The sequence below is a fragment of the Oncorhynchus clarkii genome, chromosome 31, assembly GCF_045791955.1.
Source record: "Oncorhynchus clarkii lewisi isolate Uvic-CL-2024 chromosome 31, UVic_Ocla_1.0, whole genome shotgun sequence".
Classification (NCBI taxonomy): domain Eukaryota; kingdom Metazoa; phylum Chordata; class Actinopteri; order Salmoniformes; family Salmonidae; genus Oncorhynchus; species Oncorhynchus clarkii.
In genome coordinates, this window is record NC_092177.1 from 40,556,416 (window position 1) to 40,573,491 (window position 17,076).

A 17,076-nucleotide genomic window follows, 5' to 3' on the forward strand; every position below is an offset into this window, starting at 1 on the left:
TCATAGTGAAGCATTTTCATCTTACCCCTTGTTATTGATAAGCTAAAAATATATATATATATGACACGCACACTTACACACACACTTTTAGGGACTAATGTAATATGGCTAAAATAGACGTTTCTGACTAGTAATTACCAGTTGTAGCGCCGTTCGAATAGATTTTTCCCAGTCATATTTGGTAAACAAAGAGAATGATAGAGATACAGTATCATCTTTATACACAGTGTACAAAACATTAGGAACACCTGCTCTTTCCATGACAGACTGGCCAGGAGAAAATAGTGATCCCTTTTTTTGTATACCCCCCCCCCCCCCCCCCCCCAGCGATACCTAGTGGTGAAAAAAGTACTCAATTGTCATACTTGAGTAAAAGAAAAGATACCTTAATAGAAAATGACTCAAGTAAAAGTGAAAGTCACCCAGTAAAATACTACTTGAGTAAAAGTCAAAGTATTTGGTTTTAAATATATCAAAAGTAAATGGAATTTCTAAAATGTACACTTAAGTATAAAAAGTAAAAGTATAAAGAATTTCAAGTAACTTATATTAAGCAAACCAGACAACCCAATTTTGTATTTATTTTTGACGGACAGCCAGAGGCACACTCACACTCAGACATAATTTACAAACTAAGCATTTGTGTTTAGTGAGTCCGCCAGATCAGAGTCAGTAGGGATGACAAGGGATGTTCTATTGAGAAGTGTGTGAATTGGACCATTTTCCTGTCAAAATGTAATGAGTACTTTTGGGTGTCAGGGAAAATGAAATTGTAACCAGTTTTGTATGGCATGTTTAAGAAAGGGCGATACTTTAAACAAAATTCCATCACTTCCCTGATTACCTTCCCTATACAGTGGAGAGAACAAGTATTTGATACACTGCTGATTTTGCAGGTTTTCCTACTTACAAAGCATGTAGAGGTCTGTAATTTTTATCATAGGTACACTTCAACTGTGAGAGACGGAATCTAAAACAACAATCCAGAAAATCACATTGTATGATTTTTAAGTAATTAATTTGCATTTTATTGCATGATATAAGTATTTGATACATCAGAAAAGCAGAACTTCATATTTGGTACAGAAACCTTTGTTTGCAATTACAGAGATCATACGTTTCCTGTTGTTCTTGACCAGGTTTGCACACACTGCAGGAGGGATTTTGGCACACACCTCCATACAGACCTTCTCCAGATCCTTCAGGTTTCGGGCTGTCGCTGGGCAATACGGAATTTCAGCTCCATCCAAAGATTTTCTATTGGGTTCAGGTCTTGAGACTGGCTAGGCCACTCCAGGACCTTGAGATGCTTCTTACGGAGCCACTCCTTAGTTGCCCTGGCTGTGTGTTTCGGGTCATTGTCATGCTGGAAGACCCAGCTACGACCCATCTTCAATGCTCTTACTGAGGGAAGGAGGTTGTTGGCCAAGATCTTGCGATACATGGCCCCATCCATCCTCCCCTCAATACGGTGCAGTCGTCCTGTCCCCTTTGCAGAAAAGCATCCCCAAAGAATGATGTTTCCACCTCCATGCTTCACGGTTGGGATGGTGTTCTTGGGGTTGTACTCATCCTTCTTCTTCCTCCAAACACGGCGAGTGGAGTTTAGACCAAAAAGCTCTATTTTTGTCTCATCAGACCACATGACCATCTCCCATTCCTCCTCTGGAACATCCAGATGGTCATTGGCAAACTTCAGACGGGCCTGGACATGCGCTTGCTTGAGCAGGGGGACCTTGCGTACGCTGCAGGATTTTAATCCATGACGGCGTAGTGTTACTAATGGTTTTCTTTGAGACTGTGGTCCCAGCTCTCTTCAGGTCATTGACCAGGTCCTGCCGTGTAGTTCTGGGCTGATCCCTCCCCTTCCTCATGATCATTGATGCCCCACGAGGTGAGATCTTGCATGGATACCCAGACCGAGGGTGATTGACCATCATCTTGAACTTGAACCAAGCTGCTTGCCTATTGTCCTGTAGCCCATCCCAGCCTTGTGCAGGTCTACAATTTACCCCTGATGTCCTTACACAGCTCTCTGGTCTTGGCCATTGTGGAGAGGTTGGAGTCTGTTCGATTGAGTGTGCGGACAGGTGTCTTTTATACAGGTAATGAGTGGAGAACAGGAGGGCTTCTTAAAGAAAAACTAACAGGTCTGTGAGAGCCGGAATTCTTACTGGTTGGTAGGTGATCAAATACTTATGTCATGCAATAACATGCAAAATAATTACTTAAAAATCATACAATGTGATTTTCTAGATTTTTGTTTTAGATTCCGTCTCTCACAGTTGAAGTGTACCTATGATGAAAATTACAGACCTCTACATCCTTTGTAAGTAGGAAACACTGCCGATTTTGCAGGTTATCAAATACTTGTTCTCCCCACTGTATATGTCACTCCCTTTGGTTCCTTCCCCAGGCGTCATTGTTTCTGTTTCCTGTCTGTGTGTTGTCCGTGTGTCTGGTTTAATTTATTTATTAAAACTCTCACTCCATATGATTACACATTAGTAAGTAAGTACACTGTGATAGGACCAAATAGTTAATCAATGTGATTTTTCCAAAAATAGACAAGTATTTACCTCTCCATGGCTGCCGAATCTTATCTATTTTTTGCAAACTTTCATTTGAAATTGTTTGTGGAGCCTCCCGAGTGGCGCAGTAGTCTGTTACGTGGGCACGATTAAATATTTTGATTGCACTTCAACTCACGTTGTTTGAGCGCCCTCCACTTCTTTCCATTATCAATATTTATATACAGACACAGTAGTAAACGAGTCTAATCATATTTAAGTTAATTTCAAATTCAAGTTAACTGCCACGTGATTCTCCATCCATGTCGGCAACCTACTCTATTTCAAAGAGATCACACATACTTGGCGCACTTGAACGCTCACGCCCAAATAGGAGAGGTAGGCTACTGAAGTTGAAGCTGCAAATTCTGTGTGAATAATGCAAAAAAAAAAGTGATTTTAATACAATAGGTAGGCCAACGCATACAATGCAGAACGAGGATAGTTTCCAAATAATCTGTGGGACATCAAAAAAAATAAAAGAATCCCAACATCGTCTGTCTGACTGCCCCTAGCATGAAACGCAGGTCCCGCAAGGGTAACATATGTTAATCGTACTCTCCTTGCGTTGTGTTTTGTCCAAATAAATCACCCCAGACAGTGGTCCCAGTTGAGCATTATTTATAATCTGTTGTTAAATAGGAAACAGCACGTTAGTTGTGCAGGGCTTAATGATGTTGATGGCTGTCAATGGTAAAATCTGTAGCATGAACGCAACTGTGTTAGCAGTGAGCTTATGTGACCATTACATCGGTGCATGCTAGCTAACAGACTTTTATATACAGCAATCATATACCAAAGCACATCCCAGAAAGCCCCTCGATCCCTAACAGGTGCCATATGTATAACTCAGCAATGGACAGCAAACTTGTACACATTGTAAAATAGTATTCAGAACGTGACCTACCCCTTGCATCACATTTTCATACTGGGGAGACCTGACATTCGTGATCTCCCCCTTTTTTTGTTTTACTTCACCTTTATTTAACCAGGTAAGCCGGTTGAGAACAAGTTCTCATTTACAACTGCAACCTGGCCAAGAGAAAGCAAAGCAGTGTGACACAAACAACAACACAGCGTTACATATGGAATAAACAAGCATACAGTCAATAACACAACAGAAGAAAATAGTCTATATACAGTGTGTGCAAATGGCGTGAGGAGGTAAGGCAATAAATAGGCCATAGTAGCAAAGTAATTACAATTTAGCAGATTAACACTGGAGTGATAGATGAGCAGATGATGATGTGCAAGTAGTGATTCTGATGTGCAAAAGAGCAGAAAAGTAAATAAAAACAATATGGGGGTCAGGTAGGTAGATTGGGTGGGCTATTTACAGATGTTTAAAGTTAGTGAGGGAAATGTAAGTCTCCAGCTTCAGAGATTTTTGCAATTCGTTCCAGTCACTGGCAGCAGAGAACTGGAAGGAAAGGCGCCAAAGGAAGTGCTGGCTTGGGGGATGACCAGTGAGATATACATGCTGGAGCGCGTGCTACGGGTGGGTGTTGTTATCGTGACCAGTGAGCTGAGGTAAGGCGGAACTTTACCTAGCATAGACTTATAGGTGACCTGGAGCCAGTAGGTCTGACGACGAATATGTAGCGTGGGCCAGCCGACTAGAGCATACAGGTCGCAGTGGTGGGTGGTATAAGGCTTAGACTGCATCCAGTTTGCTGAGTAGAGTGTTGGAAGCTATTTTGTAGATGACATCGCCAAAGTCGAGGATTGGTAGGATAGTCAGTTTTACTAGGGTAAGTTTGGTGGCGGCGTGAGTGGAGGCTTTGTTGCAAAATATAAAGCCGATTCTAGATTTGATTTTGGATTGGAGATGTTTGATATGAGTCTGGAAGGAAAGTTTACAGTCTAGCCAGACACCTAGGTATTTGTAGTTGTCCACATATTCTAGGTCAGAACCGTCCAGAGTAGTGATGCTAGTCAGGCGGGCGGGTGCGGGCAGCGAACGGTTGAAAAGCATGCATTTGGTTTTACTAGCGTTTCGGAGCAGTTGGAGGCCACGGAAGGAGTGTTGTATGGCATTGAAGCTCATTTGGAGGTTAGTTAACAGTGTCCAAAGAAGGGCCAGATGTATACAGAATGGTGTCGTCTGCGTAGAGGTGGATCAGGGAATCACCCACAGAAAAGAGTCGGCCCGAGAATTGAACCCTGTGGTACCCCCATAGAGACTGCCAGAAGTTTGGACAACAGGCCCTCCGATTTGACACACTGAAGTCTGTCTGCGAAGTAGTTGGTGAACCAGGCGAGGCAGTCATTTGAGAAACCAAGGCTGTTGAGTCTGCCAATAAGAATACAGTGATTTGACAGAGTCGAAAGCCTTGGCCAGGTCAATGAAGACGGCTGCCCAGTACTGTCTTTTATCGATTGTTTAGTACCTTGAGCGTGGCTGAGGTGCACCCATGACCAGCTCGGAAACTGGATTGCACAGCGGAGAAGAATAAGAATGCAATAAGAATGCTTGAACATTAAACACACCTTTCTTTTCAGGCAAGTGGAAACATAACCAACCCTGTTACACAAGCATCCCACGGGAATGCAGCCCTCTTGTGCAGTCAGTACACAAAACTATGCTCATCGTGTCTTAGCAGGATCAGATGGTGACTGGGGTCTCAGCATGCTCAGACAGCCAGGGAAGTCCAGTCTACAGAGCACAGGTGAATTTTGCAGTATATTAACAATATCAGCGAATGATACAAAGTTCCATCTTGAAATGATGGGTAGACCTACAGTAGCTACAGGGCAGTGGATTAAGTTTAAAGCTACAGTGTGGGATTTGGAAATAATGGTCATTTCCATTATTCAACCATTGGTTCTATTCCTGGATAATATAATGTATACATGTACACCAAGGCAATTCCTTGTCATGCCTCATTTTAGGAAGATCAGATGGTGACAGGGGTCTCAGCAGGTTCAGACAGTCAGGGAAGACCAGTCTGTGACAGAGGTGAGATACAGTTTTGCAGATACAAACCTTTATTCTCTCTGCGCAGTAAACTCTGGACAAGGACAGGCCAGATGCTATTTTAAGGCAGTATGACAAACCTCCAAACTTGATTTCCAAACTATCAAGGGTTGATAGAAGCTTTTATCGATGACACAAAACATGTAAAACAAAGATGTGAGGAAGACCTGTTAGAAGCTATTGATGATGATGAATGGATACAGATGTGTTTGAATGTCCAGTCGTGTTCGTATCATCTCAGACATAAATGACTGCAGTTTAAGGCCATCCATAGAATGTACTATATGCCAGTGAAACTGAATTCCATGCACTCAGAAATGTCATTCCTCTGCCGGAGGTGTAAAACACAAAAGGGGACATATTTGCATATGTTTTGGTCTTACAAAGGCTGGCTAAATTCTGCCAAATAGTGTGTTCTTTTATCTCAGCAAGTCTACAAAATCTCCCTTCTCCCTGTTTTGTTTGCTTGGAAATGTTGATACTGGAGACTGTTATCTGAAGAAACTGTGTAACCAAGCATTTATAGCAGCTAAGAAATGCATTGCAATTAATTGGAGGGTTGGTTATCCTCCCAGAATGTCAAGTTATGTATTACTATATTAAAGGTATATTGGGCAACTTTCATAAGGTCTGAAATGCCTTATATGGAATACAGTATGACTAAAGATATCTGTATTGAAAACGTGCTCACGTCAGGGGAGATGCCCATTTAGGCTATCCCTAGCTGCTGGGCTGCTCAGTCCTGGACCTGGTGGTCTTCCGTCCTGTGGGTTGTCACTCTGGGATTGGCCTAACACACCCAAAACCAATAATGAATGTTTAACTAAGATCCTAAAGCGGGGGTGGGGTGTGTTGGGGAGCTGTAGGGTGTTAGACCCCTAGGGACAGAATGAGGCGACAGTTATATTGTATGCAACTAAAAAGAGCTCTACACTACTATTAGTAATATGAGATTAATTATATGGAGGATTTGCAGTTTCTGTGTGTTAATATATATTTGAGGTATGTTTTTTTTTTTTTTTTTTTTCCCAAACCTTTCCCGTGGAAATTTTAAAAAATGAAGGTGTGGACTGGGAATTAAATTGTGTTGGGAGAGAGTCGAGTTATTGACTAGACTGGTGGGGGTTAGGCGTGGGGGTTGGGCTGGCTGGTTGGTCTGGTTGAAATTTGATATAGAGGATGTCTTAATAAAGACAGTGAAGTCTGTATTTTTTCAAGAGTGGAGCATTTGTTAGGCTACTGGTTAACGGTGTAACAGTATTTGTTATTGAATTACCTTTTATCTAGTTCAGTCTTATTAATCACTTAAACATTTTTAATAATGAGCTCTTACCTAGCTTGATGACAATGGGTATTTTTCCTTACTTTTTGTTCTAAATGGAGACAACATATTGGATTGTGTAAAAATGCAGGAAATTAGCTTTAGTTGCACCCAAAAAATCTGGGGGATGACACCCAGACCCCCACCAAGTTATGTCCCCCCACTTCAAATGTTAAATTAATCAAATGATTGACATTTGAAGTGGGGGGACATAACCTGGGGGAGGACACCCAGACCACCGCCAGGTTATGTCCCCCCACTTCTAAAACCAAAGTGAATAATAGTGACATTGAATGAAAATAAAAGTGGATAAGTCCTGTACAACGTATTTCCATAGCTGGTAAATGACTATAGCACAGCTGTCTCAGCCTCCAGTATTTATGCTGCAGTAGTTTGTGTCGGGGGGCTAGGGTCAGTTTGTTATATCTGGAGTACTTCTCCTGTCCTATTCGGTGTCCTGTGTGAATTTAAGTGTGCTCTCTCTAATTCCCTCTTTCTTTCTCTCTCTCTCGGAGGAGCTGAGCCCTAGGACCATGCCTCAGGACTACCTGACATGATGACTCCTTGCTGTCCCCAGTCCACCTGGCCGTGCTGCTGCTCCAGTTTCAACTGTTCTGCCTTATTATTATTGGACCATGCTGGTCATTTATGAACATTTGAACATCTTGGCCATGTTCTGTTATAATCTCCACCCGGCACAGCCAGAAGAGGACTGGCCACCCCACATAGCCTGGTTCCTCTCTAGGTTTCTTCCTAGGTTTTGGCCTTTCTAGGGAGTTTTTCCTAGCCACCGTGCTTCTACACCTGCATTGCTTGCTGTTTGGGGTTTTAGGCTGGGTTTCTGTACAGCACTTTGAGATATCAGCTGATGTACGAAGGGCTATATAAATAAATTTGATTTGATATCAACCAGATTCCTTTTTCTATGGCTTCCCTAATGTGTCTACAGCCACTAGACATAGTTTCGGGCTTTTATTTTGAAAAATGAGCGTGAACGACAACATTGCGTCAGTGGTCAGGTGGTGGCTCTCAGAGTGATTTGTGCGTAATAGACAAAAGCGGCCATTGTTCCTCTCGCTCCTACCGAAGAGCCAATTGTCCCGGTTGATATATTATCGAATATATATTTGAAAAACACCTTGAGGATTGATTATAAATAACGTTTGCCATGTTTCTGTCAATATTATGGATCTAATTTTGAGTTTTTTTCGGCGTTGTAGTGACTGCAATTTCCGGTGGATTTCTCAACAAAACGTGGACAAGAAACTGAGATATTTCGGCTATAAAAATAATCTTTATGGAACAAAAGGAACATTTACTGTCTAACTGGGAGTCTCGTGAGTGAAAACATCTGAAGCTCATCAAAGGTAAACGATTTTATTTGATTACTTGTCTGATTTTCGTGACCAAGCTTCCTGCTGCTAGCTGGACATAATGCTATGCTAGGCTATCGATAAACTTACACAAACGCTTGTCTTGCTTTGGCTGTAAAGCATAATTTCAAAATCTGAGATGACAGGGTAATTAACAAAAGGCTAAACTGTGTTTCATGAATATTTTCTAGTAATATTTTTTGACCGTTGCACTATGCTAATTAGTGTAGTTGATGACAATTCTCCCGGATCAGGGATGGGTAGTTCTAAGATTATTAATGCTTTTCGACCTGTCCCCAAATTAATGTCATTGGTTCAGAGTTTGTTTTGATATTTTAACCCTTGTGTCATCATCGCGTTTGATGTAGGGGGACAAAATAAATGTATGCACAATAGCGCACGCGCGCAGCCGGTTTGGGTTCCGTGTTAGGCTTGTGTGCGGCTGCTCAGCCATGGAAACCCATTTTATGAAGCTTCCAACGAACAGTTCTTGTGCTGACATTGCTTCCAGAGGCAGTTTAGAACTCGATAGTGAGTGTTGCAATCGAGGCCAGACAATTTTTATGCGCTTCAGCACTTGGCGGTCCCATTCTGTGAGCTTGTGTGGCCCATCACTTCATGGCTGAGCTGTTGTTGCTCCTAAACGTTTCCACTTCACAACAACAGCACTTACAGTTGACCGGGCCACTCTACAAGGTCGAAAATTTGACAAACTGACTTGTTGGAAAGGTGGCATCCTATGACGGTGCCATGTTGAAAGTCACTAAGCTCTTCAGTAAGGCCATTTTACTGCCAATGTTTGTCTATGGAGATTGCAAGGCTGTGTGCGCGATTTGATAGTCAGCAACAGGTGACTATCAGCAACAGGTGTCGTGTACAAGTACATTTCTGTGGTGTAAATAGGAAAGTCGTGATAATTACATGTTTTCTGCAGACATCTTCATGACTCCGACACCAAGCGCATATTGCTTGCCCTCCGCCATTATGGCCTGAAACCAATTGTCAAGGAAACACCACCTCACATGCACTTCATACCAACAGGAAGTGTCAAAACAGCAATGTTGGTGTATGACAATTACAGGCTGACATAATGGTGCTTTCGGAAGGTTTTCAGGAACTCGTTAATTCCCAGTTGGTGAGTCATAACTAAGGCATGAATGCATTAGTGCTTTTCAACCAGTGGGATTAATGTAGCTATTAATACATTTGTTTGCTTGCTTATATTGACAATGTGTCAAAACAGTGCATTCGGGAAGTATTCAGACCTAGACCTTTTCCACATTTTGTTATGTTATAGCCTTGTTCTATAATGGATTAAACCCCCCCTTTCAAGTTACAGACAATACCCCATAATGACAACAAAAACGGGTTTCGGCATTTTTCAAAATGTATTAAAAATAAACATTTACATAATTATTCAGACCCTTTACTCAGTACTTTGCTTAAGCACCTTTGGCAGCGATTTCAGCCTCAAGTCTTCTTGGGTATGACGCTTCAAGCTTGGCACACCTGTATTTGGGGAGTTTCTCCCATTGTTCTCTGCAGATCCTCTCAAACTCTGTCAGGTTGGATGGGGAGAGTCACTGCACAGCTATTTTCAGCTCTCTCCAGAGATGTTCGATGGGGTTCAAGTCCAGGCTCTGGCTGGGCCACTCAAGGACATTCAGAGACTTGTCCCGAAGTCACTCCTGCATTGTCTTGGCTGTGTGCTTAGGGTCATTGTTCTGTTGGAAGGTGAACCTTTGCCCTGGTCAGAGGTCGTGAGGGCTCTGGAGAAGGATTTCATCAAGGATCTCTGTACTTTGCTCCGTTCATTTTTCTCCTCGATCCTGACTAGTCTCCCAGTCCCTGCCGCTGAAAAACATCCCCACAGCATGCTACCACCACCATACTTCACCGTAGGGATGGTGCCAGGTTTCCTCAAGATGTGTCACTTGGCTTTCAGGCCAGAGTGTTCAATCTTGGTTTCTTCAGACCAGAGAATCTTGTTTCTCATGGTCTGAGAGTCTTTAGGTGCCTTTGGCAAACTCCAAGCGGGCTGTCATGTGCCTTTTACTGAAGGTGGAGTACTGCATTGATGGTTGTCTTTCTGGAAGTTTCACCCATTTCCACAGAGGAACCATCGGGTTCTTGGTCACCTCCCTGACCAAGGCCCTTCAACCCCGATTGCTCAGTTTGTCAGGGCGACCAGCTCTAGGAAGAGTCTTGGTGGATCCAAACTTCTTCCATTTAAGAATTATGGAGGCCAGTGTGTTCTTGGGGACCTTCGATGCTGCAGAAATGTTTTGAAGCATTACCGCCACCTACTGTACTGGAGTGTGGGCCAGAGACCGGGAGAAACTAAATCCTACCTGCCAGCCCTGTTGCTCTTAAAACATATAAAATATGTGAGACTATATCTAATGACGTTCTACTCAATATACCTCTAAACTAATATCCTGTATCTCCTTCTCCCTCATACTAGACCTCAGCCTCTCTTTCCCTCTAAACTGCCCACACTGTAGTGATACATGCTCCACGTCTCGGTTTCCTGGCAATAAATCACACTTTACGGACCGGCTGTGTCCCACCCTTAATCTTGTAAAAATAGCCTCCTCTGTTCTGTCCCTTCCTACAGTCTTCCCCTCACTGACTTTCCTCTGTACTTGAAATAAATGCCTACCCTTAGCATCTCTATTCCACTGCTCCTGCCATCTCTGCACCATCACGGTCCATATCAGGCTTTTTGCCTCTGCCTTGCTCATTGTAACTTCAACATCAACATTCCCACTTCTAAGTGCTTGTTTAGCCAGTACATCAACTGCCTCGTTCCCCTCCATCCCCTCATGGGCTGGGACCCAAGTAAACCTATATACCCATCTGTCTAATCCTGCCATGGGTTTTTAGCACCTCATAAAGCAGGTCTTGTCTGCTACGTGACCTAAATGACTTGGAGACTTATCAACACTGCACATGAATAAGAGCAAATAACTACTCCATCTGCTTTGACTTCCTCCACCCACTGCAAGACCATCTGTAATACATTTCCTGACTTCCACCCCAGATTCCTGCACTACAAATGCTGACGTCCGGTCTTTGGATCTTTTGAACCATCTGTGTATTTGGCCACAAAATCCTGATACACAGTATCCAGACGTCTCTTAAACAAATCAGATGGATCATCACCCTCCCTATCTTTCTGTCGTCTCTCCAACACTTCTAGATCAACTACTAGAGGCAGGAGTAGCCATGGTGGGTTTACAGGAATGGCTACCTTTGTACTAAACTCCCTTCCATACAGTCCCATTTCCTTCGCCTGGATATTACCCACCCACCCAAAGCTCGTATTCTGTCTTCTCTCATGTTCCCAGCAGGCCTGTAAAATCCCTTTTGCAGGATGACAGAATAATTAATTGCCAGCTGTCGTCTCCTAATCTGCAATGACATATCCCCCTTCTCCACACGTAGTGCAGCCATTGGGGACGTCCGAAACGCCCCACTACATATTCTGAGTCCTTGCCCCTGTATGACAACTAGCCTTTCCAAAGATGTCCGGGCTGCCGAACTATACACTATACTGCCATAGTCTATTACAGACCAGATCAATGCAACATACACTGTCCTCTGAAATGCACTGTCAACTGTGGGACCTTATATAGACAGGTGTGTGCCTTTCCAAATCATGTCCAATCAATTGAATTTACCACAGGTGGACTGCAATCAAGTTGTAGAAGCATCTCAAGGATGATCAAACTGAACCACTGTATCAGCAAAACATTTATATATTGTACTGACAAATCATATAAAAAAAATATGGATGTACCTGAGCTCAATTTCTTGTCTCATAGCAAAGGGTCTTGAATACTCGTGCAAGTACGGTATCTGTTTTAAAAATTCAACATCTGTTTTTGCTTAGTCATTATGGGGTGTGTAGATTGAGTAGAAGAAATGTATTTAATCAATTTTAGAATAAGGCTGTAATGTAACAAAATGTGGAAAAAGGGAAGGGATCTGAATACACTGTACTATACTGTATGGGTCAAACTGCATTGAAAATGGCTTTGTTTTGCTTCTACACCTGCATTGCTTGCTGTTTGGGGTTTTAGGCTGGGTTTCTGTACAGCACTTTGAGATATCAGCTGATGTACGAAGGGCTATATAAATAAATTCGATTTTGATTTGTTTTACAGTCTTTTGGTTAGAGAGTTAAAAGGTAAGTGGAGAAACATCACAACTTGTAAACTCGGGTATCAACATTCTGGTCTGAGTTTCCCACTTGGAACTCAGATTTACTGAGGTCCGATCTAGTGGTAAGCCATTTCCAACTCTGGAACTCTTGAGTTAATGAAAGCATCATCGTGGCCATTAATTAACAGGATTACATGGACGGAGCCTGATCCTAAAGGCTCGTCCATGTAGAAAACGGGCCAAGTAAGACGTTGTACTGAACAAACAGTGCCTTCAGAAAGTATCCACACCCCTTGACTTTCTCCACATTTTGTTGTGTTACAGCCTGTATTTAAAATGTATTCAATTGATATTTTGTGTCACTGGCCTACACAATACCCCCAAAGTGGAATTCTGTTTTTATTTTTTATCTTCAACTGAAATGTCTTGAGTCAATAAGTATTCGACCCCTTCATTATGGCAAGCCCAAAATAAGTTCAGGAGTGAAAATGTGCTTAACGAGTCACATAAGTTGCATGGGGCTCACTGTGTGCAATATGACTTTTTGAATGACTACCTCATCTCTGCACCCCACGCATACAGATAATTGTAAGGTCCCTCAAGTCGAGCAGTGGATTTCAAACACAGATTCAATCACAAAGACCAGAGAAGGGCACCTATTGTGAGATGTGTAAAAAATAAACATTGAATATGCCTTTGAACATGGTGAAGTTATTAATTACACTTTGGATGGTGTATAAATACACCCAGTCACTACAAAGATACAGATGTCCTTCCTAACTCAGTTTCTGGAGTAGGGATTTCACCATGAGCTCAATGGTGACTTTAAAACAGTTGTGGAATTTAATGGCTGTGATAGAAGAAAACGGAGGATGGATCAACAACATAGTATTGTGGAGTAAATAACCTAAATGACAGAGTGAAAAGAATGCCTATACAGAATAAAAAATATTCCAAAACATACATCCTGTTTGCAATAAGTCACTGAAGTAAAACTTCAAAAATAAAATTCAAAGAAATGTACTTTTTTGTCCTGAATACAAAGCATTATGTTTGGGGCAAATCCAACAACACATCACTGAGTATCACTCCTCATATTTTCAAGCATGGTGGTGGCTGCATCATGTTATGAGTATGCTTGTCATGGGCAAGGACAAGGGATTTATTTTGGATACAAATAAATGGAATATAGCTAAGCACAGAAAAAAAATCATAGCGGAAAATCTGATTCAGTCTGCTTTCCAACAGACACTGGGTGACAAAATTCACCCTTCAGCAGGACAATAACCTAAAACGCAAGGCCAAATATACACGAGTTGCTTACCAAGATCAAATTGAATGTTCCCGAGTGACAATTTCAACTTAAATCTACTTAAATCTATGGCAAGACTTGAATGGGTGTCTTGCAATGATCAACATCAACTTGACAAAGCTTGAATAAGTTTAAAAATAATGTGCAAATATTGAACAATCCTGGTGTAATCACTGCCAAGGGTGATTCTGACATTGACTCAGGGGTATGAATACTTATGTGATATTTCTCCATTTCATTATCAATACATTTGCAAAAATGTCTAAACAGGTTTTAACTTTTGTAATGGGATATTGTGTGTAGATGGGTGAGAAAAAGCATTTAATCAATTTTGAATTCAGGCTGTAACACAAAATGTGGAATAAGTCAAGGTGTATGTATACTTTCTCAAGGCACCGTGCATGATCAGCATATCGGTCAAAGGAAGGATACAACTACTGTTTCTGAGGCAGAAGGGTAGAGTTTGGCACCTGGGGATGTCAATCCAGGGCACATGATATTGGCTCCACTTAGGACAAACTTGATGACCCCTTTACTTGTTGGTGTGGAAGAATAAAGGGGTCTGTAAAATACGAACAGAAAAAAAGAGTAACTTACCAAACAGTACAAGTACACAAAGCACATAGGGTAAATCCATTTGAATTCATTCACTTTTTGACAGCCTCCCTTTTGATTTAATCAAAACTTTCCAAACATGTTTGGCCATGGAAGAAGTGGTCAGAAAGTGACTTTTAGACCTGAATGCCAAAACATTCAGGAGATAAAGGTACTCAAAGTTGACCCATTTTGCATACCATGAGGCATCCATGTCTTCATCACTGGAAAATAAACAGCTGATAACATTTAAACGCTTACAAAACAAGGTTGTCTAACTATTTCATAATATTCTTAAAAAATAAATGTAATCATAGAAATTGACATTTTCCTTTAACATGAATGATCCAAAAAAATAAAAATTAACCCCTTATTTTTTTTTGTATATATATATATATATATATATATATATATATATATATATATATATATATATATAATGTAAGGGGTTAACTTTTTTTTTTTTTTAGATCATTCATGTTAAAGGAAAATGTCCATTTATATGATAACATTTATTTTAGCTTAGACCCTACCCTAACATCATCTGAGGTTGTGTTGGGTCTGCCCTTGGTTGAGACACAACATGCAGTTGAATACAGGGTGGGTGTCATTACAATAATAAACGATCCTTCTCTTTGTCTGAAGAAGAGCAATTCTCCATTCACTGTCAAGATTTCAATGTGTTCATGGCTGTGGGTTGGATGATGGAACACAAAACATAACATGTCAAACAGTTGCTCTCGTTCACCCGAGGGTGACCTCTTGGGTTCTCAGCCGAAGCATGCAATGCGGCACGGCCAATGTGTACAACACGTCTAAACGTTATTACTTGCAATATGGTTTTGTAAACCTTCGGAACTTTATTTTCAAATCATCTCTAAATAAAATTTAAACAATTAAAAACAGTTATATTACTATACACCTTTTTCAAACTGATCCCAGATGGCCATATTTCCACATATGGAAGAGAAAGGCGACCACCTTTTTCTAATTAGCTAACCAGCATTTCCAAACACCTGTGTATAATGGAAAAAGGAAACTAGAAAAGTGTTATCGGCTGCAACTGCAACTTAAAACCATGTACAGCAAGTGTAATGGATTTGACGCTCTCAAACACAGCCACGGAGAAAACACAGTGCTAAGAAAATGCAGTGCTAAGCAAAGTACAGTGCTATCTGGTCCTAAATTGACATTTCCAAACACCTGTGTATAATGGAAAAAGGAAACTAGAAAAGTGTTATCGGCTGCAACTGCAACTTAAAACCATGTACAGCAAGTGTAATGGATTTGACGCTCTCAAACACAGCCACGGAGAAAACACAGTGCTAAGAAAATGCAGTGCTAAGCAAAGTACAGTGCTAAGGTTTTGATCAGTAACCATGGTCAAATAGTTAGCCACGATGTACTGTCGATTTAGGGCCAGATAGCACTGTACTTTGTGAAGGTTTTTCTATCTGACCCTAAAATCGACAGTACACCGTGGCTAACTATTTGACCATGGTTACTGATCAAAACCTTAGAAAAAACGTCAAAGTACAGGCTCAGTAAGCACAACCTTGAGAAGGGTAGACACAGGAAAACCTGGCTCCCTGTAGAGGAAAGGCTGTGCAGCCACTGTACAACAGCAGAACCTGAGACAGAGCTGCATTTCCTGACAAAATGTGAAAAATATAAAACAATTAGAGTGTAATTTTCCCAAATTTGAAACCCTTTTTCAAGGTTTCAAAGACCTCTCTGATGAGAGTTGGCTACCCGTCCTGTTGGGGGAGGACGCAGAGAGCTGTGGGTTGGCAGCGCACTACATTGCTGCCTGCCACAAGTTGAGGGACAGTGTCTGACAGACCAATCAACCTGCACATGTCCTCTACAGTATGCTTATTGTTATTGTTCAATGTATGGTTATTTTGACCCTTGGTTATTGTTGTTACTGTTGTCCTGTTGACAATTTTGATTCTTGTTATTTTCATGTAGTAAATATCCAAAGTAAGCTTTGGCAATATGTACATTGTTACGTCATGCCAATAAAGCTAATTGAATTGAGAAGGGGAGAAAATGTTATCTTCTTGACTTACCATCTCACTATTTTGACAGGGTCCTTTTTTGGCATGATATGGTTGAGCCTTGACTCAATGTCTGGAAACTGGTCCAATAGCTGGTTTTTGATGCCTTTGATTACCGAGGTCTTTAACTGAATACAGTTGGAAACATTTTCCTTCTCATCAAATCTGAAATGAGAAAATGGGAACACATTCATGTTAGCGTGACTCTTCACTCAATTGAAAGCTAATCAAGAGTTTAGTTCAGGTCTACGTGGAAGACTAACAACATTGAATAGTTAGCTAACTAGCCAAGGAGCTAGCTACCTGGTCATGTAGTTAGTTGGCAAGCCTAAACTTGGTAATGTTATTTGTTTAGCTCTACCACATAGCCAGCTGTAACGTAAACCACAAACTGTCAACATTACATTTGAGTATAGTGCTCAATTTGTGGGTGTTGATGTGCACACACGGAACTAATGACCAATGCAATTTGATTTGATTTAGCTGCTTTAACTATCTAGCTAGCCATCTGAGGTTGCGATTGGGGCCAGTCCCCATGGTAACGATGCTAGCTTTTAAACATGGTAGCGCTCACTGTGTTTCTTCTCTACCTAGACAAGTCTTTAATCTATAATGTCGCTTGGTGTTTGACAAACAAAAATCCAATAAGATGCAATTCATCTATCAATTAAATAGTCCTTCCACGCCAGTTTCGCAGTTTAT

At 41.3% G+C, this 17,076-nt stretch overlaps 1 long non-coding RNA gene across 1 annotated transcript; it reads right to left on the reverse strand.

The window, feature by feature from the left end:
• Nucleotides 1–5,430: 5,430 nt before the first annotated feature.
• LOC139391235 (uncharacterized) lies at nt 5,431–16,539 on the reverse strand. Its single transcript, XR_011629571.1, has 3 exons — nt 16,387–16,539; nt 14,153–14,282; nt 5,431–9,230 (listed from the first exon to the last, which is right to left on the reverse strand). It is a non-coding gene; the product is annotated as an uncharacterized lncRNA (long non-coding RNA).
• Nucleotides 16,540–17,076: the final 537 nt, after the last annotated feature.